We start from the raw sequence: 23,669 nt of genomic DNA, 5'->3' as shown, positions 1-23,669 counted from the left end.
AAACCAGAGGACACAGCTTAAAAATATGGGATAGACCATTTAGGACAGAGATGAGGAGAAACTTCTTCACCCAGTGAGTGGTGGCTGTGTTGAATGCTCTGCCCCAGAGGGCAGTGGAGGCCCAGTCTCTGGATTCATTTAAGAAAGAGTTGGATAGAGCTCTCAAAGATAGTGGAATCAAGGGTTGTGGAGATAAGGCAGGAAGAGGATACGATTAGGAATGATCAGCCATGATCATATTGAATGGCGGTGCAGGCTAGAAGGGCTGAATGGCCTACTCCTGCATTTATTGTCTATTGTCTGTTGTCTATTGTCTATTGTCTTTACAGAGTGTGCACTATCCTGGATACGGGCCTGTGGGCTATCTTACTCAATCAGGCCTATTGTAGCTGTCTCAAGTCCACATATAAGCAGTTACTACAATGGGATGCTGGCCTGGATACAGAAGAAAATGTTAACCTTTTGGCTGATGCTTGGCTTTGTTTTGGGTTTTACTGTGGGCTGACCTAGGATCCCTCAGTTCAGGATATGTCCTGAGTCAGGCTATTCAATTGCCTTCACTCAAGTGGTGATTCCCAAGGTCAGTTGACCTAGCAAGTGTATCCACTTCCATCGGCATACACTGTAACCCATAAGCTTCACTTGCTGCATTTTCTAACGCCAAAGCCAATTTTAGAGCCTGTTTGAAGTTGAGTTGGGTTTCAGCTAGTTGGCACTTTTGTTTGGTCACATCATAAATCCCACGTACCAATGATGTCTCAACATCTCACTTAGAGTTAAACCAAAATCATATGCTTCAGACAGTCATCTTAATCAAGTTAAAAATCCCAATATAGATTCCCCTGTTTTTTGAACTGTCAGGTAAAACTATTGGTGGTTCAGAATTAGACGACCCTTGGAGCCATATATTCATCAGCTAACTGTCAACTCTTGGAAGGTTTTAGTATCTGGTACCTCTAATATCCGACAAAGACATGGGTCCACATGCTGTCAGGAGAATTACTCTTGCCTTTCGTCTGCCCCATTGTCATTTGCCCTGAATAAGTAATGCATCTTTCCACACACTGGATCCAGCCTTTGATGGCAGGATTCCCAAATAACAACATCTCGCCAGAAATACTGACCCCAATTCAAAGACGACTATTGTGACCAAAGTTCTAAAAGGGAATGTTTGTCTCTCAAATAAATGAAATAGGAAGGCTGGCATTCTGTCACCAAGTAAACCTTTATTTATACCTCCATAGTACATGACACTGATGTAGCTGGAACAGAGCCAGCTACTATAGTGAGTAGAACCCCTGATACACCTGCCTATATCTGTCAGCCAGGACTTCCTGATTGGACTAGGTTAACAACGTGATTCAAGGAACTTATATTCAATGAGAACTGAAAGAATTGTGGATGCTGCAAATCAAAGACAAAAATAGAAATTGCTGGAAAATCTTAACAGGTCTGACAGCACCTGTGGAGAGAAATCAGATTTAATGTTTTGGGTTGAGTGACCCTTTCTCAGAATTCTCTCCATAGGTACAGTCAGACCTGCTGAGCTTTTCCAGCAATTTCTATAATTATCTCATATTCAATAATAGAAGAGATAATGAGATTCAATAATGAGATCCACATTGCTGACATTATTCTAATCACTACAGAGGTAGGACCACTGTGGAGTACTGGGAAACCACCATCTGCTGCCCAAGGACTGGAAGATTCATTTTTAAAAGGATCATAGTCATTTTAAGATTTATTGATTTAGTTATTTGTCAGTTATACTGAATACAATAAAAATCTTTGTTTATGAACAGGACAGGCAGATTGTAGTAAGTAAGGATGTAGAGAACAAAAGACTTAGACAGACCTTTACAGGTAACATTGCACAGGGCATATAAGAGAGATCAATGTTAGCAAGGTCAGCATTACTTGAGGCTGCAGAGTCCATTCAATAGTTTAATAATGCCAAGGAACAAGCTATCCCTGAATATGTGTGTGTGTGTGTGTGTGTGTGTGTGTGTATGTGTATGTGTGTGTGTGTGTGTGTGTGTGTGTATGTGTGTGTGTGGTCAGACTTCTGTATCTTCTGCCTGATGGAAGAAGTTGTAGGAGAGCATTACTGGGGTGACAAAGGTCTTTAATGACATTGGCAGCCTTTCTGTGGCAGTGAACCAAATAAATGCAGTCCATGGATGAAGGGTTGGCTGTGATGGCCTGGGTTGTGCACAATCACCTTCTGTACGATCCATCCTTCATACAATTCTGGGAAGAGCAGTTGTCATAACAGACCATTGTGTGAGCAGACAGTATGCTTTCAATGATGCAGCTGTAGAGTTTGGAGAGGTTCCTTCTAGATATGTCAAATTTCCTGAGCTGCCTGTTAGCCTTCTTCACTGTTGCAACTACATGGGAAGACCAGGACAGGTTGTTGTTATCGTTACTTCAAGGTACTTGACACTCTCCACCCTTTTGACCTCAGTTCCATCGATGTGTTTGGGAATGTTTTCTCCTCTTTTCTTATTAAAGTCAATGATCAGTTCTTTAGTTTTGCCAACGTTGAGAGAGATGTTGGTCTTATTGTACCAGATCACCAAACCCTCTATCTCCTTTCTGTTTGAATGTTCCATATTTCAAACCTTCTGCAATGCTTTCATATCCTCTTGTTGATGGAGTCCAGAATAGAAATTTGGAAGCATGGTCCGACCAAAGTTCTGAATAACATAACAAAAAACATCTCTCATTTAACACCATTTCCCTACTTTCACATTCTGTCCCTGGCACATTTGACCCTGGAAGAACAGACCATGTTAGAGACAATTGCTGAAACTAGTTTCATTGTAGATTGAATTCTGACCATGATCTTTCAATTCAAACTCAAGGAATCCCTCTTTACATTGTATGTGCTGCATGTAATCTACAGAGCTAACTTTGTTAAAGCATAAAATGAAGACAGATAATTTGCTTTTCATTTTTGTTAGTTAAGCGAAGATTGCATGACTGTTACTTTGGGTAAATAATTCAGTGAACCACAAATGAATGTGTGATATTTTGGACAATACATTTGTCTAAAATACAAATCTGTCCTTCTGTGAAAGGCAAGCTGAGTTCCTCCCATTTTCTCTTTAGTTTCTGAGGATTTTTTGATTGGATACCTTGAACCCAGAGGTCCCTCACTGACTGCAGCAAGAGAGTCTCGCGTATTCTGGAGAACTCATTGAGAGGGCAGAGGGTAGAAACTGAAGAAATTACATGCTGATCTTAATCAGAGGGACTGAACAAATATTTTGTGATTGTACCTGATCCTGCAGTGTATTTTTATACAGTGCAGAGCACCACAATCAAGTGGGGCTGTTTTGATATTGAAGAGATCAAGGTGGGAAATCTAAATGGATATTGGGGACTAGATACTTGAGTGTCAAGAAAAGATGAATTTGCTGAATGTTACAAGTTCCTGCCGTCAACCTTTTAACACTTTGCTAGTTACATGATGCAATGATACTGGAGACTTTGAGTTATCACAGCAATCTACCTTTGCCAATTTATCTGCAAATGTCCTTGACATGATGGCACATGATCCAAATAGATAATGGTATAGGTAGAAAGAGAAAAGAGGTTCTGCTGACAGAATATGAGCAGCGAGGAGCAAAATTGAAAAGCAGAACCAACAAAGGTAATAATCTCTGGATTACTACCTCGGCAACAAGCATATTGGCATGGGGTCAACAAAATTAAGTTGGTAAACACATGGATCAAATACTTGATAAGAGAGAAATATGATTGAATTTATAGGAGATCGGCATCAGTAGTGGGGAATGGAGGAGCTGTTCCGATGGGATGGGCTGTACCTGAGTTATACTGGGACCAGAACCTTGAAGAATCCCATGAACAGGCCAGTGGAAAGGGATTTTAAACTACTAGTGGTGGTGGTGGGGTGGGGTGGGGGTGGGGGTGGGGGTGGGGGGGGGGGGGGGAGGAGAGGTGGAATTCACTTGCATGGAAATTATGGAGAAAAATTAAATGGGGGAGGGCTCAGCAGAGGTTATTAAAGTATGGGAAGGCTCAGCAATGTAGACTTCAGGCACAGTAGATAACAGAACAACTGTGTGAAGGGGGGCAGTCAACACAGCACTGAGCTCTTGCACCTAAATATCTACAGTATATAAAACAAGATAACTGAACTTGTAGTGCAGATTGAAATCAGCTGGTACAATAATGCACATTTCACAGAGAAATGGCTTGAAGGGAATCAGGGTTGGGAACTGATTATCTAAGGACATGGACAGAGGAAATGGTTTTGTCTTCTCAGAACGAGAGGAAATTAATAGCAAGAAGCTACTGAGTCAAAGGTGTAGAATCTGTGTGGATAGAGTTAAGGAACTGCAAAGGAAGAAAGAGTGTTATGGGAGTTATGTATATGCCTTATAGCAGTCATCAGGAAGTGGGGAAGAAAATAAATCAGGAAATGGAAAAGACATGTAAGAAAGGCCAAAAAAACCCCAGAAATTGCTGAAGAAGCTCAGCAGGTTTGGCAGCATCTGTGAAGAGAAATTAGAGTTAACATTTCAGGTCAGTTGACCCTGCCTCAGAACAGGACCTGAAACATTAACTCTGTTTTCTCTTCACAGATGCTGCCAAACCTGCTGAGCTTTTTCAGCTATTTCTGTTTTCATTTCTGATTTACAGCATCCACAGTTCTTTCAGTTTTTGTGTAAGAAAAGCACTATTAACATGGAAGACTTCAATGTGCAAGTGGACCGAGAAAATCATCTTGGTAATGGATCCCAAGAAATTTGCAGAATAGCTGAGGGTTTTTTTTGGAACTGTTTGTTCATTAGAGAACAGGTAATTCTGGATTTGGTGAAGTGAAGTGAAGCAGACTTGATTAGGGAGTTTAGGTTAAGAAATCCCAAGCGGGCGGTGACCATAATATGTTAGAATTCACCTGCAGTTTGAAAGGGAGAAGCTGGATATAATGATCTTATAATTACATAAAAGTAATACAAACGTATGAAGGAGAAGCAAGCCAGAGTTGCTAGGAAGGGAAGCCTAACAAGGAGGATAATGGAGCAGCAATGGGCAGGAGTCTCTGGGGTAATTCAGGAGCCACAGCAGAAAATCATCCCAAAGACGAGACATAGTAAGTTAAGGATGAGGCAACCATTGCTTATATTGGAAGTCAGAGATAGCCAAAAAGCAAAAGAAAACGCATACAATATAGTGGAGATCAATGGGAAACCAAATAATTGGGAAGCCTTTAAAACCAGCAGAGGACAACTGAAAAAGCAGTAAGGGGGAGAAGATTAAGTAGGAGAGTAATCTAGCCAGTGATAGAAAAGAAGATTACAAGAGTATTTTTAGATATACAAAGGGTAAGAAAAAGGTCAGAGTGAACATTGAACTGCTGGAAAATGAGGATGGAGAAGTAGTAATGGGGAGCAAAAAAATAGTGGATTTATTGAATAAATGTTTTGCAACAGTCTTCGCAATGAAAGCCACCAGTAGTATATCAGAACTTCAAGACATTCAGAGGGCAGAGATGAATGTAGTGGCAATCAATAAGGAGAAGGTGCTGGGGAAACTGAAAGGTCTGAAGGTGGATAAACAACCCTGACTAGATGGGCTACACCCCAGAGTTTTGAAGCAGACAGCTGAGGGGATTATGAAGCCATTGGTGGTGATCTTTCAGGAATCATTGGAGTCAGAAGGGGTCCTAGAGGACTGAAAATGGACTAAAGTAACACCCCTGTTTAAGAAAGGAGGGAGGCAGAAGGCAACAAATTCTAGGCTTGTTAGCTAGACCTGGGTTGTTGATAAGATTTTAGAGTCCATAATAAAGATGACAGTTTGGAGTAGTTGGAAGTGCATGGTAAAATATGGCTGAGTCAGCACAGCTTCACCAAGGGGAGGTCATGCCTGACAAATCTGTTTGAATTCTTTGAGGTAATAAGCAAGTTAGAGAAAGGAGAGCCAGTGAACATGGTCAGTTTAGATTTCCAGAACACCTTTGACAAGGTGCCACACAGGAGGCTGCTAAATAAGATAAGAGCTCATGGATAAATGATTGACTGAATGGCAGAGGCAGAGAATGAGGTATAAGAGTTTTTTTCATTATGGTGATTAATGGATTTCCATGGGATCAATGTTGGGACCACAACTATTCAAATTATACATTATCGATCTGGACAAAGGAAATGAGGGCATTGTTACTAAGTTTACAGATGACACAAAGACAAGTGAAGGGACAGTTAGTGTTGAGGAAGTGGTACTACTGCAGAAGGATGTGGACAGGCTAGGAGAATGAACAATAAAGTGATAGATAGATTAAATGCGAGAAAGTGTGAGGTTATGCACTTTGGTCAGAAGAATAGAGGCATAGATTATTTTCAAAATGGGGAAAAAAGCCTCAGAAATCTGAAGGGAGTTGGGAGTCCTAGTTCAGGAATCTCATAAGGTTAACAGGCAGCAGTTAGAAAGGAAAAAGCAATGTTAGTGTTCATTTCAAGATGGCTAGAATAAAGACAGAAATTTACTGCTGAGTCTGCATAAGTAACTGGCCAGATTCCATCTGGAATATTGTGAGCAGTTTTGGGCCCTCTATCTAAGCAGGATGAGTTGGCATCTGAAGAGGCCCAGAGAAGGTTTACAAGAATGATCCAGATGAAGGGTTTCTCATATGCGGACTGACTAAAGATTCTGGGTCTGTCCTCAATGGAGTTAGGAAGCATGAGGGGAGATCAATTGAAACTTACAGACTACTGAGAATCCGGGGCAGAATAGACATAGAGAAAATGTTTCCACTAGTAGGAGAGACTAAGACCTGAGGGCACAGCTTTAGGGCAAATGGATAACCTTTTAGAGATGGGATAAGAAGGAATTTCTTCAGGGTGGTTAACCTGTGGAACTCACTGCCACAGAGGGGCTGTGAATGCCAAGTCATTGAGCGTATTTACGACAGCAGTAAATAGGTTCTTGATTAAGAAGGGGATCAAAGGTTATGGGAAAAAGGCAGGAGAATCAGATTGAGAAACATATTAAAAGCTGAATGACCTAATTCTGCTGTAATATCTTTTGCATAAAACCTTTTCCTCTTTGAATAATTGTCAGGGTTAGGACAATTTTGGGTAATAAGAATGTGGTGTGATCTGACAGAAGGCAACTAGTTAAAAGGCTACCTTCACATTCTCTCAGGAGGGTGAGGAGTTTTCCAAGGCAGGAGAGTCAGAGGTCCCAGGGCTGACTGGGAGAGGTGGATGCTGCTGAGGTAGATAGAAAAGTGCAAGGGTACCTAAAAAAAAAGGTAAAGTAGAAAATAAAGATTGGTCACAGCTGTCAGACCATCATGGTTGACATACATCTCTCAGGTGACTGCTCATGGCTGTGCATGGTTCTGAGATTCCTACAGGTTCAGAATTCGATGGTTAAAAGGAGGCATTGATGGACTCTCAGCATGCCATCAGGAGAAACCTCTTTGCTGTGCTGGGTTCCCATCCAGCAACCAGGGTGGAAGGAAGATCCTGGTGGCTTCATCATTTTAGCTCCAAATAGAAACTTAATTTGCCTAATTGGGCACTGGCTAGGTGGGTAGTCAGTGCCAATCTGATGTCACGTTTGGTCAGGACGCTGGAGGGCAGGAGCACGTAAAAGAGATGGTCTGTCATGATATCATCTTCCTATATACTATCTACCCTGCCCCAGCTCTCAACCTGCCATTACTCTGCTTGGAAGATTCTGCCCAGTATGGAGCAAACCAACACCGTGTAGAATAGCTTCAGAACAATCAGCCTATGACCAGACAACGCGCTTCCATTTACTCGCAAACTGTATTACAAAACATTACTATAGCAATGGATCATTTGAATGTATCAATACTAATTGCTTCCAATGTGTATCTAGGGAGCCTGTTCCAAAGGTGGTGGACGTATTTACACTGGAGACGTGGCCACATTTTTGACTTCTGTACTTGTGTCACCAGGGCCCTTGACTGTTCAGCTTTTTAAATGCAGATAGAGAATGAGGCATTGACTGCTCAGAGAGCAGTGTCTTTCTGAAGTCTCTCTGCTCATGCAAACTTTAATATCCCTTATTCATCCTGAGTAATAGGTAGTTAAAGAGGATTTATTGGTCAGAGAGCTAAGTATAAAGATTATATTAACATCCTATTAAGCTATGCAGTCCAAGATTGAGTGTATTCCCAAAACCTTTGATCTAACTTACCAGGTTTAATCCATAAAATGGGTGCTTAATTTCTTCACAGCCTCTGGCCTCTACCATCTCAATGAGCAGTCCAGAAATATAACAGGCCATCTCCTGCTGCAGTCAGTGAGGGACCTCTGGGCTCATGGCGTCCATTCAAAAATTCCTCAGGAATTGAGAGAGGAAACTGGAACAACTCTGCCTTTCACAAAACGAATGATTTGAAATAGGATGAATATATTGTCCAAAATGTCAAACATTTCTTCATGACAGATTAGATTATTTATTGAAAAAGACAGTCACAATTTTCCAAACTGCAAACCAAATTCTTTATGTGCAAGGATAATATCATTGCACTCAACACCATAGGAGGAACTTGAATCCAGCTTTGAGTCAGCAGTCTGGGATTCACAGGGAGATGTCCAGCATCATGTTTTGCTGCAGGCCAGCTGGTACTCTCATGTGGGTGGAAAGAGGCAGAAATCCACCCATCAGCAGTGGAAGATTGATAGCCCAGAAATCAGTGTTAAGGAAGTCATGAAAGGGAGAGTTAGGTCAGGGTGTTACAGTGTGAAGGCAGTTATATAATGTCGCTGTTTGAAAGGGCTAATTTTAGAGACTGCATTAAGATCCTTTCAATCTGACGCTGCAATAAGGAATTGAGTGTGGAAAGGCAGAAAGACTTTGGATGTAGATGTTATCCTTATCTCAGCATAGTCTTAGTAATCGTGATTTGGAGATGCCGGTGTTGGATTGGGGTGTACAAAGTTAAAAATCACACAACACCAGGTTATAGTCCAACAGGTTTAATTGGAAGCACATTAGCTTTCGGAGCGATGCTCCTTCATCAGGTGATAGTGATGAAGGAGCATCGCTCCGAAAGCTAGTGTGCTTCCAACTAAACCTGTTGGACTATAACCTGGTGTTGTGTGATTTTTAACTTAGTCTTAGTAACAATGCCTAGTTTATTAATGTAACTGGTATCCAATACTATCATGCCATAAACTACATTTTGCTCACTAGAGACTTTGTGCTGACACTTGAAACCAGGTGGGCCCTCAGACTCAGTCAGAGAAACAGAATTGTGGTGGCAAATTACTCTATCTACAAGCTAGTAGTAGTTGGCATCATGGAACAAAGGGCAGGACAGGTGAGACCTTTACATCTTGAGACAGTGTAACACTTTGCCTGTAACACATCTTGATCCAGTTTTACTAAATGAGGGGACTGGTCGAAGTTGCCAACTCCTTAGGATAATCTTCCTGCACATCTGATCATGTAATTTAACATGTGGCATTTGATCATATGACATGTGCTTACTATTTGCATTCCCTACAAGAGTTGAGCCTGCTGTAGTTTTGAGTATTTTTATTTGCAGCTTTGGACCAGTACATCTTGGGCGAGAAACTAGGAGGTAACATACGCAGAAGACAGTATTACACGAGTGAATTGAGAATCTAAATTGCAAGCTATTTTACTATTCAGTTACTAGCAGCAGTAATATTTCAAGAAAATCTACTTTAAATGATTAACTTTTAATTCTGAAAATACAAATTCTACAAGATGCTTTTTTTGTCAAAAGCAAGTTACAGTTCCTTCCTTTCAATAGAGAACTCCCAGACAAACAAAAGGTTTAACAATCATCATCTTACACAGTTAGTGGCTAAAATTCATTTGGTGAATGTATAGCATAGCAGCAGGTTTTGAATAAAAGTATCTCATTCCTGTTGATCTTTAAACCCCTGAAGGAAAAAAACAACCCCTCACTTCATATTGGTGTGAAGTCCATCCTGCTCTTCTGTCTTAGAAAGCTCTCAGTGTTCTGTGATTCTGTACCTGGCAGACACAAAATTTACTGTGCCTTAACAATACTGACTTCCTGAAGATAAGGATAGAGAATTATAAAGAAGAATTCCAATCCTATAGCACACACTACTCACAAAGCAGACACATTCACCATTCATTCCATTTTTGGTATTATGAATTCACACATCAATACATCCCAGGTGAACATCAGAACAAATAACATTCACTATTAAAATCCTGTAAGCCACTCACTGGTCCAACCTGTCAATTCAAGAATTATAAATTACGTTTTAACAGAAGAAGGGGTAACACCTGCAATTTCACTGACTTGAGACTGCATGGGCGTATCCCATGTATGATACCATAGCTACCCACAATCTAACTGAACAGAACACAAGATGAAGGCAGGTCAAGTCTGAGACATATAACGAGACACTTGGCTGATTGAGTGAAAGTGTTATTGACACCAATTAAGTCCACTCCAGCCTATCAGGCATCTCTTCACATCAACGGACAGAACTGTCACTAATGCTCTCTCTTGTGGTAATGGATGAAAAGGTTTCCTCATTTCAAAAGGAAAGCTTTTTAAACAATCTGGCCTCCTGAATATATAAATTCTATAATATTTTCTCTGAATATCTTGTGAAATGCAGTATTACAACTGATTTTGTTCTAAATTGATTACTTGACATGGAGATTTAATGAGTCTGTTTCTCGTGGTAATGATTCATGACCTTTACAGACATGTGGGGGAAGAATTACTCACCAGATATTCCTCCTGAATGAGCTTCCAAGCTGTTTCACAAAATATTCAAAACTGTTCCTTCCCCAATGTCAAAGACAAAAGTCATAACCCAAGATAAATCATAAGCACCAAATGCAGAATTAACTAACCAGACATAAAACCCACTTAAAGCTGCAAGTTAACAGGTTGAGATGCTCAAAAAATGAGAATATACCTAATTCAAAAGCTCCTATCTTGTTTTTAAACTAGCCTGAATTACAGAAAAATAATCCAAATGAAAACAGTGTGTTTCTGGCTGAGTCAAATTTTTAACTCGTACGTCTTAACAATGGAAACAACAGGAGAATGGGGAGAACACATGGCATCGATTAAAGCATAGTCATTGCTTGTTATTCCCAATTCAAAAAATGAAAATAGTAGATATTACAGTTTAGCAAGAAAAATGAATCACTTGAGAGGCTTAAGGGGAGAGATTGAACTCTATTAAGTCTAATACACAGGTAGAAAATGGGAACAGAAAGGACAAAATTCATGGCAGAATTTGGCAAGCCATATTTGTCTGATGATATGTGATATGCAATATCTTATTGGTGCAGTTAATTTTCCAGGTCTTCCCGGATACAGCTGCAAGACAAGGGCATCACAGTCAGCGGTTTGCATATCGTAATGAAAGATGTGTTTCAGGGCTTGCAGCAAAGTATTGTAGAGTGGGGTCTGCTGGGCCTTGTTTTGATTGAGCTTCACAAGGCTGCAATGGTCTAACCTAAAGCTGACCACACACAGGAATGGTTAATGCATTACAACTTTACCTTCTAATGGAGCTGGGAGCAGGACCTCCCTTGGGGGATCTGTGATTGAGGTAGCAGATTACATTTACTGCAGCACAATGCAAAACGTTTCATATTCCTAGGAAAAACAAGAAGAGAAAATATAAAATAAAAGACCTGTGGGAGAGAGTGCAGAAAAGAATAACACAAATGTCTGAGGTTGAGAAATGTACAATAATGGTTTGAAGAACTTGAAACTGTTCTCCTTAGAGAAGAAAGGCTGAGAGAAGATTTGATAGAGGTTTTCAAAAATATAGAGTTATAGAGTCATACAACACGGAAACAGACCCTTCAGTCCAATCAATCCATGCTGAGCATAAGCCCAAATTAATCTAATTCCCTCTGCCTTTACTTGGTCCATATCCACCAAACATTTCTTATTCATGTACTTATCTAAATGACTTTTAAATGTTGTAACAGTACCTACATAAGACATCTAGCAGTACATTTTGAAATAAGCCTGGATCTCAAGAGCAGCTGCAAGATCCATGTTATTCTCAGTCCACCATTTTAGAACCATTATGGGGGCTTGGATAGAAAACATAGAGATAAACTGCTCATTTTGGTGGAAGGACAAAGAGCCAAAGGACAATGATTTAACAAGACTGGCTGAAGAAGCAGAGTGATATGAGGAGAAGCGTTTTCGCTCTGCAAGTGGTTAGGAGCTGTAACTCACCATGGTTCCTTTAAGGCCATTTGCCAAATCCTGACCTCCACCATGAGAAGGACAAGGGCAGCAGATGTATTGGAAAATCATCCCTTGCCAGTTCTCCCTCCAAACTATGCACCATCCTGACTTTGATCAATATCAATGTTTCTTTACCATATCTGGGTCAAAGTCCTGGAACTCCCCGTTGAACAGCACTGTGGTTAGACCTACAGCAAATGGACTGCAATGGTTCAAGAAATGTTTTGATGTCAAAAGGCAGTCACTGTCAGCTCTTATGGGGAATGCATTCTACTTTTTCTTCTGTCATTTAGAGCAACATGGCAGTGAAATATCCAAAATAACAGTTTGTAATGACATTGATTCATCAGATAACAGGCAATGACATCTACTGTGTTTGTATTGAACAAGAAATACTAGACTAAACTGTGTTGTTGCATAATCACACATTATACAATTTATATTTGTATAATCTTCCACTTGTTTAATTCCTTACAAAATCCCTCACCTCTGGGGCCATGATTTATGTAAAACCTTGTTTCTATTTTGTGAATGTGCAGTATTTCCCAAAAGTGTCACAACTGAATACTTAACATTGCATTGTGATCGGACTGCCCTATTCAATTCCCAAATGATTCAAGAGGTTTGAGTTCAAATCGTGCACAAAATCCAAATCTCACAAATACTTTATTTTCTGTTTCTTTTACAGAAAGAACCAAACCCGTCCTCTGGTTTGTTATCAGTAGAACCGCATCTTTAGCAAGATTGATCATCTGGCTCAATGGTTATTTGAGGTGGAAGTGTTATGCCACACTTGGGCGATCAAATAGGACAGAACACTAATCAATTAGAACACGAATATTGAATCCTGATTTTATTATTTCCTTCCGCTAACACGTCTTTCTTAGACAGTGACATTCTATTCTTCTTGTCATCATTCTGACACAGTGTCCTTACGGGGAACAACTGGCAATGGGGCAACAGAGCGGAATATAATGAGGCTGACAGCAAAGTGTTCTGGGAACTTCAGGCTGCAGTGAGACACAGGGCCAGACTGCAGAAAGCGAGTCCTTGCAGGCTGTTACCATAGCAATCACTGCCTGAAGAGATCAGTGACCCTTTGACAGTTTGTGCAGTGGGAAATTGTAGGTCACATATGGCACAGTCAATCCAATCATGTTTAATCAGAACTGACATTTAGGTCAGAATTAAATATTATATATACCAGTTTTGCAGAAAGGAGCAATTTGCCTCAGATTTACAACTCATTTACGGGACATAACTAAAGTGTGCAGAATCTATCTTTTATATATGCTCTCTGAAGTCTATATTTTTTTCTGGTCTTTTGGTGAGTGTATTTTAAATGTACTAGATTTCTCATATTGGACTTATCCTTTCAGTTGGACCTGTAGCTGAGAGAGTCTTAATGAATCACTAGATTTCTTCAGCTTCAGTTAGAAACAAGACCCTTGTAATTCCTCAGCAGCCTCCAACTCTCAGATAGTGTCATAAAAAGAAGCAGAAGGATTGGAAAACGGAACGCAACATTTTTGGAGGCAGAATGCAGAGAGGTAATATAAACCTGAAAGAGGTGCAAGAACAAAGAGACATGGAAGTATTTGTGCACAAATCATTGAAGATGCAAGGACAAGTTGAGAAGACTCTTAAAACAGAGAATAGAATCATTGGCTTTATAAATAAAGGCACAAAATGCAAAGATAACTTTGATAAAGTACAGGCCATACCTCAATGGTCATAGAGACATAGAGTCATAGAGAAATACAGCATAGAAACAGACCCTTCAGTCCAACTTGTCCATGCTGACCAGATATCCTAATTAATCTAGTCTCATTTGCCAGCACTTGGCCCCTCTTCTTTTAAACCCTTCCTATTCATATATCCATCCAGATGCCTTTTAAATATTGCAATTGTACCAGCCACCACCACTTCCTCTGGCAGCTCATTCCATATACGCACCATCGTCTGCGTGAAAATGTTGTCCCTTATGTCCCTTATAAATCTCCCCCCTCACCCTAAACCTATGCCATCTAGTTCTGGACTTCCCCACCCCAGCGAAAAGACCTTGCCTATTTACCCTATCCATGCCTCTTATAAATCTCTTTAAGGTCACCCTTCAGCCTCCGACCCTCCAGGGAAAACAGCCCCAACTGATTCAGCCTCAAACCTTTGCAACATCCTTGTAGATCTTTTCGGATTGTGTTAATTCCAGTTATTGTACTCTGGAAGGATGTCAAGACCATAAGGAGATTGACCAGTGGTGTCAGTTATGTGGCGAATCTGGGATTGTGTTCCTTCGAATATAAAAGATTCTGGTGAACATTTGGTGTCAAAATGGAATAGTAAGGGGAAGCAGGAGACAGTGGGGTAAAGTGAGCCAGCAGTGGAGGAAGTAGTGAAGGGTATTGGTTGGAGGGTAAGTCACAGCAAAATGCTGGGAAGAAGGGGGGTGCACATAGGAATATACAAGTAAGAAGCTGGAGCAGCTCATTCAGCCCCTTGATCCTGCTCCACTATTCAATAAGATTATAGCTGTTCTGATTGTACCTTCAAAACTGCATTCCTGCCAGTCCTGACAACCTTTCAACTTCTTGTTTCAAAAAACTCTATCAATTGCTGCCTTAAAGATATTCAAGACTCTGCTTCAATTATCTTTTCAGGGACAGAGTCCCATAGACTCAGAGCCCTCTGAGAGAAAAAGATTAACCTAATCTTTTTAAACAGTGACCCTGAGATCTAGACTTTTCCATAGCAGAAAACATCTTCTCATTCTATCCATCAAGACACTAAGGAATTTATTTGATTCCATCAAGTTGCCTCATCAGTTACAAGACTAGCCTGTTCAGTCTTTATTCGTTAAACAATCCACCTGTTCCATGCCTCAGTCTAATAAAACTTCTCAGAACTGCTTCCAATGCATTTAAATCCTTCCTTAAATGTGACTGATGCTGTGCACAATACGCCAGATGAGGTCTCACCTGTGCCCTGCAAAACTGAAGAGTCAGGATGGCTCAGTGGTGAGGACTGCTGCCTTACAACACCAGGGGACCCAGATTCAATGCCAACCTCAGGGAACAGTCTGCATAGAGTTTGTCAATTCTCCCTGTGTTGATGTGGTTTCCTCCAGGTAGTCTAGATTCATCCCAAGTCCAAAGATGCGCAGGGTAGGAGAATTGGCCATGGGAAAAGTAGGGGTTGAGTCCAGGTGGGATGTTCTTCGGAGAGTGACTGTAGACTTGTTGGGCTGAAAGGCCTGTTTCTATGCTATAGGGATTCTATTAAAAAAAACCTCCCTACTTTCATGTTCAGTTTCCCTCACAATAAGGGATAGTGTTCTATTGGTTTTCCAAATTACAGGCTGTATGCTAACCTTTTGTGATTCATGCACTAAGACCACCAAATCACTCTGCTTCTCAGAGCCTTGGAATTCCTTGCAGTTGTGATAATATATTTCTTTTGTATGCTTCCTGTTAAATTAATGCTGTCACATTTTCCCACATTGCATCCATTTATTAGATCTTTCTGGCCTAACCTATCCACCAATCTAACTATATATTTTTGAAACCTCCTTGTATCCTCTTCACAACTTACCTTCTGACCTATCTTTGTGTCATCAGTGAACTTGGCAGCCATACCTTCTATCCCTTCATCTAAGACACTTATATAAATTGAAAACAGATGAGGATCTACAACCAATCCCTGTGACACATTATTTGCTTTGTATCCTGTCAATCTGAAAAAGGTTTATGACTACTCTCTGTTTCTTGATTGTTGGCCAATCTTTTCTCCATGCCAATAAATTACTCCTTACACCATGAACATTTATTTTCTGAAACAAAAATTTGATGTGGACCCTTATCAAATGCCTTCTGGAAATGTAGGTACATTATATCATTGGTTCACCTTTATTCATAGCATATGTTACCTCCTCAAAGAACTTCAATAGATTAATCAAACATGATTTCTCTTTCACAAAACCATATTGACTCTGCCTGATTAAGGAGGAACGTCAATTATCTGGCATTTGATTTTCCGACAAAATCGCAAGATCGCAATGCTTGGCTAAACTATGTTATCTGGCATTCAATTGTCCAGAATTTGATTAACCAAGTGAAATACTGCCCGCCCGTGTCCTTCGGATAATTGAGGTTCATCTGCACCTTGATCCAATTGCTTTACTCCAACTTTTTTAATGACAGCTTCTAACATTTTCTTGAAGACAGATCTTTAGTTAAGCAGCTTGTAGTTTCCTGCTTTTGTCATCCTCCCTTTTTAAATTAAATTATTACCTCACAATCTAATGGTACTTTCAAAGGATTTTTCAAAAATTAAAACCAATGCATCATAAGTGAATAAGAAATAGGAACAGGACTGGGTTGCTCAGCCCCTCGAGCGAACTTCACTATTCAGTAGGATCGTGGCTGATCTGAAGCTCCTTATGGTGAAAGTTGGTACTGCAGATGCTGGAGATCAGAGTGGTGCTGGAAAAGCATAGCAGGTCAGGCATTATCTGAGTAGCAGGAAAATCGTCGTTTTCTCATACCTACTTCCCTGTCCTTTATCATAATCCATAATATTGAACAAAGTATTTCAGCCTTAAACATGCACAAGGACTCTGTCCCCACAGCATTTTTGTGGTAAGGATTCTCAATGAATCACAACCTCCTGATGGAGAATTTGCTCCTCATCTCAATCTTAAAGTTATACCCCTTTATTCTGACTCTATGATTTCTGGTCCTCAACTCTCCCTTGAGGGGAAACATCTTCTCAGTATTTACCTTGTCAAGCTTCTTAAGAATCTGAAATGTTTCAATGAAACCAAAACTGCTCACTGGACTCCAGATGTTTCTCAGGGGGTGGTAAATAGGATCCAAGTGAATGTGTTTGTTGGTAGAGTTCTGGTTGGAGTGCTATGCTTCTAGGAATTCTCATGCATGTCTCTGTTTGCTTGTCCTAGAATGGATGTGTTGTCCCAATCAAAGAGTGTCCCTCCTTATCTGTATGTCAAGATACTAGTGAGAGAGGGTCATGTCATTTTGTGGCTAATTGATGTTCATGTATCCTGGTGGCTAGTTTTCTGTCTGTGTGTCCAATGTAATGTTTGTTACAGTTCTTGTAAGGTATGTTGTAAATGACATTAGTTTTGCTTATTGTCTATGTAAGGTCTTTCAAGTTCATTAATTGCTGTTTTCGTGTGTTGGTGTGTTTGTGGACTATCATGATGCCAAGAGGTCTGAGTAGTCTGGCAGTCATTTCCAAGATGTCTTTGATATAAGGGAGAGTGGCTAGGGTTTCTGGATGCGTTTTGTCTGCTTGTTTGGGTTTATTGCTGAGACATCGGCAAACTGTGTTCGTTGGGTACCCGTTCTTTTTGAAGACACTGCATAGGTGATTTTCCTCAGCTCTGTATGTGTCGTTTTCCTGAAGGGAATTTCAAACCAGCAAAACTGGAAAACAATACATACAGACTAAATATAGAACTACAGAAGCAATCGTCCCAACATCCACAAACGAAGATGCATCAGAACATTATTTCAAAGAGCCACCACACACTGCAGCACAGAGGAGCTATGCAGAGCAGAGGAAAATCACTGAGGCCTTCTTCCTCCAGGCTTTGGGTGGTAAGGGAGTGGCGCTGGAGGAGGCCCAGGACCTGCACATCCTGCAGAGTGGGAGGGAGAGTTGAAGTGTTTGACCACGGAGCAGTGGGGTTGGTTGGTGTAGGTGTCCCGGAGATATATTACTTACAGTGCGGAAACAGGCCCTTCGGCCGAACAAGACCGAAGCACAACCCACCCATTCCCCTACATTTACTCCTTCGCCTAACACTACGGGCAATTTAGCATGCCCAATTCACCTGACCTGCACATCTTCGGACTGTGGGAGGAAACCGGAGCAAATCCACGCAGACACGGGGAGAACGTGCAAACTCCACACAGTCAGTCGCCTGAGGTGGGAATTGAACCCGGGTCTCTGGCGCTGTGAGGCAGCAGTGCTTACCACTGTGCCACCGTGCCGCCCACAATATTCTGAGGTGCTCTGCGACAGAGGAGGCTGCTGAGTAAGATAAGGGCAATGGTGTTTGAAACAAGATGCTAGCATGGATACAAGATTGACTGGCAGAAAGTGGACAGTGGGGATAAAGGGTCTTTCTCAGGATGGCAGCCAGTGACAAGTGAAGTTTCGCAAGGCTGCAGAAGGATTTGGGCAGGTTAGGAGAGAAGGCAAAGAAGTGGCTGACAGAGTACAACGTGGGAAAGTGTGAGGTCATACACTTTGGTAAGAAGAATAGAAACATTGAGTTAGTAGTTAGGAAGGCAAATGCAATATTTGTATTTATTTGGAGAGGACTTGAATGTTAAAAGCAGGGATGTACTTCTGAGGGTCTATAAGGCTCTGGTCAGATCACATTTGGAGCATTGTGTGCAGTTTTGGGTTCAGAGGAGGTTCATGAGAATGGTTCCAGGAATAAAAAGCTCAACATGTGGGGAACATTTGAGGACTCTGGATCTATACTTGATGGAGTTTAGAAGTATGAGGGGAGATCCAATTAAAACTTACAACATGCTGAATGGCCTGCACAGTGTTGATATTGGGAAGATGTTTCCAATGGTAGGAGAGATCAGGACCGAGGGCACAGCCTTAGAGTAAAAGAACGACCTTTTAGAACAGTGATAAGGAGAAACTTGTTCAGCCAGAGATTGGTGACTCAATGGAATTCACTGCCACAGAAGGCTGTGGAGGCCAAGTCACCGAATATATTTAAGATTGAGTTAAATCAGTTCTTCATTTTCAGCAGCAGCGGGAGCAGTGAGAACGAGGAGCTGAGTTGTGTTTTAGGAAAGTGAGTGAACTGATACATTTGGGCAGTGGCTGAACCCGAGACACGTGTAGTGTCTCCCACTCGCCCTCCTCCTCTAACCAAAAAAAAAGACTGTGGTGTGTTGACAGGGTAAGGCATTTCTATCGTGTCTTTTTTATTGTGTGATTGGTAAAATGTTTTCTTTTTTTTCCTTTTTCATTTATCTATTATCATAGTTGGACTAAGTTTAAGCTTAAGATTAAAAGTGGCAGGAGATCTCAGACCTGTGTAATGCTCCTCTTGCTCAATGTGGGAGCTCAGGGATGCAGCTGATGTCCCTGACTCCTTCATTTGCAGGAAGTGAGTCCAGCTGCAGCTCTTGTTAGACCACATGACAGCTCTGGAGTTGCGGATGGACTCACTTTGGAGCATCCGCAATGCTGAGGGGGTCGTGGATAGCACGTTTAATGAATTGCTGAGGAAGAAAGGGAATGTGTGACCAAAAGGCAGAGAAAGACCGAGAAGGCGGTGCAGGTGTCCTCTGTGGTCATCTCCCTCCAAAACGGGTATACCATTTTGGATATTGTTGGGGGAGATGGCTCACCAGGAGAGGGCAGCAGTTGCCAGGATCAAGGCCCCGCGGCTGGCTCTGCTGTATAGCAGGGTGGGAAAAAGAGTGCAGGGGCCATAGTCATAAGGGATTCAATAGTAAGGGGAATAGAGATTGGCGATTCTGTGCTTGAAAACAAGACTCCCAAATGGTATGCTGCCTCCCAGGTGCACGGGTCAGAGATGTCCCGGATCAGCTGCAGGACATTCTGAAGGGAGAGGGTGAACAGCCAGCTGTCATGGTGCATATAGGCACCAATGATATAGGTGAAAAATGGGATCAGGTCCTACAAGCAGAATTTAGGGATTAGGAGCCAATTTAAAAAGTAGGTCCTCAGATGTAGCAATCTCAGGTTTGTTACCAGTGCTAGTCAGAATAGAAATGAAGGAATAGGCAGGATGAATCTGTGGCTTGGGAGATGGTGCAGAAGGCAGGGGTTCAGACTTTTGGGACATTTGGACCAGTTCTAGGGGAATTTGGGACCATTACAAATCAGACGGTCGACACCTGGATGGACTGGAACCAATATCCTAAGGAGTGTTTTTGCTAATACTGTTAGGGAGGGTTTAAACTAATGTGGGACGGGGATGGGAACCAAATGAAGAGGTTAGTAGACAGGAAGGATGTAGGAACGAAAGCCTAATGAAGTCAACGTGACTAAGGGGACGTGTAGGCAGGGAGCAGATAATGAACACAAAGGGACTGGTAATCTGAGATGCATTTGTTTTAATGCCAGAAGTGTAGAAGGTAAGGTAGATGAACCTAGGGCTTGGATTAGTACCTAGGAGTATGATGTTATTGCTATTACTGAGACTTGGTTGAGGGAAGGGCATGATTGGCAACTAAATATCCCAGATATCGATACTTCAGGCGGGATAGAGAGGGAGATAAAAGGGGTGGGGGAGTTGCATTACTGGTCAAAGAGGATATCATAGCTGTGCTGAAGGAGGGCACAGCTAAGGAGGACTCAAGCAGTGAGAGATCAGTTGAACACTTGGCTACAGGGATGGTTCAGGAGAGAGGGATTCAGATGCCTGGATAATTGGGGTTCATTCTGGGGTAGGTTGGACCTCTACAAACAGGATGGTCTTCACCTGAACCAGAGGGGTACCAATATCATGTGGGGGGGGCAGAATTTGCTAATGCTCTTTGCGAGGGTTTGAAGTAATTCAGCAGGAGGATGGGAACGTAAATTGTAGTTCCAGTGTCCAGGAGGTTGAGAGTAATGAGGTTATGAATAAGGTTTCAAGGTCGCAGGACTGTACCAGCAGGCAGGAAGGTGGTTTGAAGTATGGCTACTTCAACACCAGGAGCATCCAGAATAAGGTGTGTGAGCTTGCAGCATGAGTTGGTACCTGAGACTTTGATGTTGTGGCCATTTCGGAGACATGGATGGAGCAGGGACAGGCATGGTTGTTGCAGGTTCCGGGATTTAGATGTTTCAGTAGCAGAGCTGTGCTTTACTAAAGAAGTTGAATCTCTTGACAAGAGGAAGAAGGAAACTTATGTTAGACAGGAGATTTTGTGGTCAGGAATAGGACTCCTGGAAGGTATGTTGCCTCCCCGGTGCCAGGGTCCGGGATGTCGCCAATCAGGTTTACAGGATTCTGAAGGGGGACGGTGAGCAGCCAGAAATCGTGGTACATAATGGCACCAATGATATAGCCAGGAAAGGGATTGAGGATCTGAAAAGTGACTACAGAGAGTTAGGTTGGAAGCTGAAGAGCAGGACGAGTAGAATAGCGATCTCCGGTTTGCTACCGGTGCCACAAGGTAATGAGATGAGGAACAGTCAGTGAATGCAGCTTAACACCTGGCTGTGAGGCTAGTGTGGGAGGGAGGGCTTCAGATACCTAGACCATTGGGATACATTCTGGGGAAGGTGGGACGTGTACATGAAGGACGGGTTGCATCTGAACTGGAGGGGCACAAATGTCCTGGGTGGGAGATTTGCTTGTGTGATTCGAGAGGGTTTAAAATAGTTTGGCAGGGGGGTGGGAATCAAAGCCACAAGTCTGAGATGGGGGCAGTTGCAGACGTGACAGTGACAGGATGTATTGAATGTATCAGGAAGGTTTCTCACGTGAGAAACAAAGGGATCGGTTAATGTGCTATAATGCAAGGAGTGTCCAAAATAAGAGTGATGAACTTAGAGCTTGGATCAGTACTTGGGGCTACGATGTTGTGGCCATAACGGAGACATGGGTTTCACTGGGGCAGGAATGGTTGCTTGATGTTCCAGGGTTTAGAACATTTAAAAAGGAGAGGAAGGGTGTAAAAAGAGGAGTGGGTGTAGCATTGCTAATCGGAGAATGCATCACAGCTATAGAAACGAAGGTTGTTGAGTAAGGTTTGTCGACTGAGTCAGTATGGGTGGAAGTTAACAACAGCAAGGGAACAGCCACCTCATTGGGGATTATCTACAGACTGCCTAATAGCAGTAGGGAGATTGAAGAACACATAGGTGGGCAGATTCTGGAAAAATGCAGATGGAGCAGGGTTGTTGTTTTGGGTGATTTCAACTTTCCCAGTATCGACTGGAACGTCCAAAGTGCAGATGGTTTGGATGGAGCTGTTTTTGTCAGGTGTATTCAGGAGTGTTTCCTTACTCAGTATGTAGACAGACTAACAAGGGGAGAGGCCATTTTGGATTTGGTGCTCGGCAACGAGCCAGGACTGGTGTCAGACCTCGTGATGGGAGAGTACTTTAGTGACAGTGATCACAACTGCCTCACATTTAGCATAGACTTGGACAGTGAAAAGAGCAGATACCGAGGGAAGATATTTAATTGGGGAAAAGGAAATTATGATACTATCAGACAGGAGTTGGGAAGTATAGACTGGGAGCAATTGTTCCACAGAAAGGGCACAGCAGACATGTGGAGACTATTTAAGGAACACTTGTTGCGAGTGATGCACAAATTTGTTCCTCTGAGACAGGTAAGAAGGGGTAAGATTAAGAAACCTTGGATGACGAGAACAGAGGAACTTCTCGTCAAAAGGAAGCAGGCAGCTTATGTAAGTGGAGGAAGCAAGGATCTAGCACAACTTAAGAGGATTACAGGCTTGCTAGAAAGGAGCTGAGAAATGGACTGAGGAGAGCCAGGAGGGGGCTCGAAAAAGGCTTGGCAAGAAGGATTAGGGAGAACCCAAAGGCATTTTACCCATACGTGAGGAATAAGAGAATAATCAAGGAAAAGGTAGGGTCGATCAGGGATAGCGTAGGGAACCTGTGCGTGGAGTTTGAGCAGATAGGGAAAGCCCAAAATGAATTTTTTGCTTCCGTTTTCACCAAGGATTGAGAACTGGTTGTAAATTAAAACCTTGAGGAGCTGGAATACAGTCTTGACCAGATCAAGATTGATGAAGTTGATGTCCTGGAAATGTTGGCAAACATTAAGATTGATAAGTCCCCAGGGCCAGACCAGATTTATCCTAGGCTGCTCTGGGAAGTGAGAAAAGAGGTTGCTAAGCCACTGGCGAGGATATTTGCCTCCTCACTCTCCGGAGGATTGGAAGGAGGCAAATGTTGTTCCTCTTTTCAAGAAGGGGAATAGGGAAATCCCTGGCAATTATAGACCAGTCAGTCTTTCGTCTGTGGTCAGCAAAGTTTTGGAAAGAATTCTGAGAAATAGGATTTATAACTACCTGGCAAAGCATAGTGTGATTAAAAGCAGTCAGCATGGCTTTGTGAGGGGCAGGTCGTGCCTCACAAATCTTATTGAGTTCTTTGAGGAGGGGTCAAGACAGGTCGACGAAGATTGAGCAGTGGATGTGGTGTATATGGACTTCAGCAAGGTATTTGATAAGGTTCCCCATGGTAGGCTCATTCATAAAGTCAGGATATATGGGATACCGGGAGATTTGGCTATCTGGATTAAGAATTGGCTGGCTGACAGAAGGCAGAGAGTGGTTGTAGATGGAAAGTATTCTGCCTGGAGGACAGTGTTGAGTGGGCTCTCGCAGGGCTCTGTTCTTGGACCTCTGCTCTTTGTAGTTTTTATAAATGACTT

The 23,669-nt window shown here is 42.0% G+C and overlaps 1 long non-coding RNA gene across 1 annotated transcript in view; it reads right to left on the bottom strand.

The window, feature by feature from the left end:
* Positions 1-2,050: 2,050 nt before the first annotated feature.
* LOC140487180 (uncharacterized) overlaps positions 2,051-23,669 on the bottom strand; it is a 100,175-nt gene continuing 78,556 nt past the window's right edge. The window contains exons 2-4 of the long non-coding RNA XR_011962720.1: positions 11,542-11,638; positions 8,203-8,383; positions 2,051-2,699 (exon numbers count right to left, since the gene is read on the bottom strand). This is a non-coding gene — a long non-coding RNA (uncharacterized lncRNA). The remainder of the gene's footprint in view (positions 2,700-8,202; positions 8,384-11,541; positions 11,639-23,669) is intronic.

This window comes from Chiloscyllium punctatum, chromosome 16 (assembly GCF_047496795.1).
Source record: "Chiloscyllium punctatum isolate Juve2018m chromosome 16, sChiPun1.3, whole genome shotgun sequence".
In the NCBI taxonomy this organism is placed as follows: domain Eukaryota; kingdom Metazoa; phylum Chordata; class Chondrichthyes; order Orectolobiformes; family Hemiscylliidae; genus Chiloscyllium; species Chiloscyllium punctatum.
The sequence above is the reverse complement of the archived record's forward strand: the minus strand, read 5'-3'. Positions and strand labels throughout refer to the sequence as shown.